Raw genomic sequence first — 1,379 nt, forward strand, 5'->3', positions numbered from 1 at the left:
CAATTGGCAAATTATTTTGATACTCGGACAGCACAGTGATTATTTTTGGGGTTTCGGACTGATGGTTGAATAGAACCAGAAATTAGAAGACGTCACCTCGGGCTTTGGGAAAATGTGATTTTTCACTATTTTGTGACATTTAAATAGATTAATCAGTTTAAAATGAACCTAAAAAGATTTTTACTAAGTTTTCAGGGCAAGTAAAACACACATTACATAAAAACACATGCTTAATTTTTACCAAAATGTGCACAGACCATTAACAATCCTAAAATCATAAAAGTAATGATTACTTTAATAATGATGTGGGGCTTTAAAATGACATTGTTTGTGTAGGAGATAAATTAACAGAACAAAACAAATTCAACACTAATCTGAACCCCCTTGTTTAAATACTGTGATTATTATATAACACATTGTTGGCTCTGTAGTTTATTTTTACACCCAAAAGTCTTTTTCATCCCATATTTTGATATCAACATTCATCAGGTTAAATACATGGATTTTCAAAATGTGAAACAAAACTTTTATTTTGAAGTAATTCTGATTAGATTTTGGTCAGCTGAGGAAGCTGCTCCTCCATTTTGAGCATATTTTTGGTTTGGAGCTGCTGGGCGGTGAATCCCCTCACTGCTGTCTTTTTCTTCTAGCTAGAAAATATTATTTTATTATGCCAATTTATTTCTCTCTTGGTATCAGAACAAACTTTCTTTTTGATCCAAGTATGAGCACTTAAGGGCTTGATCACTAACAGCTCCAGTGCTATAGACACTATCAGTGCATCTCTGAACAAAACATCATTTCCCATTAAACTCAACAGCCACTGTGGCCTTTACAACCTTTTAGATTGCACAAAGAGCCTTTTTGTTTACGCTGGGTGTGACCTACTGTTGTGCGGCTCCATTTAAAATGTGTTGTTTCAAATAATAATAATGGCTCAATTAGTGACCGGCTGTAAAATCCTGGATTCATTATTGAAGCGCTACTGCTACTGCTGCATCAGTGATGATCTCAGCTGGAAAGACCGGCCTTGGCCACCAGACTGTGATTAACAAAAAACTGCCTTCTTAAAACTCAAAATCCAGAAATGGGTTGTTGAGAAAGATGTGTATTCAGATTTATTGGATGCCTCACTAATAAATCATCAGCTTCCAGTAGATTGTTTACCAGAGTTGGGGGATGCTGTCTGGCTTCATTGCGCTATTAACAGTTTTAGGATCTGATTTCGCATGTCAAGGCCGGCAGCTTCAAACGGAGAGTCCATCACGGCAACCTTTATGTGATGTGGTCCTATGCTGTACATCACAATAATGTGGCATTTATTATCCTGGAACAAATTTTGTGTGTGTGTGTGTGTGTGTGTGTGTGTGTGTGTGTGT

The 1,379-nt window shown here is 36.6% G+C and overlaps 1 protein-coding gene across 6 annotated transcripts in view; it reads left to right on the forward strand.

Moving 5' to 3' along the window:
- mdga2a (MAM domain containing glycosylphosphatidylinositol anchor 2a) overlaps positions 1-1,379 on the forward strand; it is a 180,581-nt gene that overhangs the window by 40,113 nt on the left and 139,089 nt on the right. The gene's annotated exons all lie outside the window — the stretch shown is intronic.

Source organism: Etheostoma spectabile, chromosome 18 (genome assembly GCF_008692095.1).
Source record: "Etheostoma spectabile isolate EspeVRDwgs_2016 chromosome 18, UIUC_Espe_1.0, whole genome shotgun sequence".
Lineage (NCBI taxonomy): Eukaryota > Metazoa > Chordata > Actinopteri > Perciformes > Percidae > Etheostoma > Etheostoma spectabile.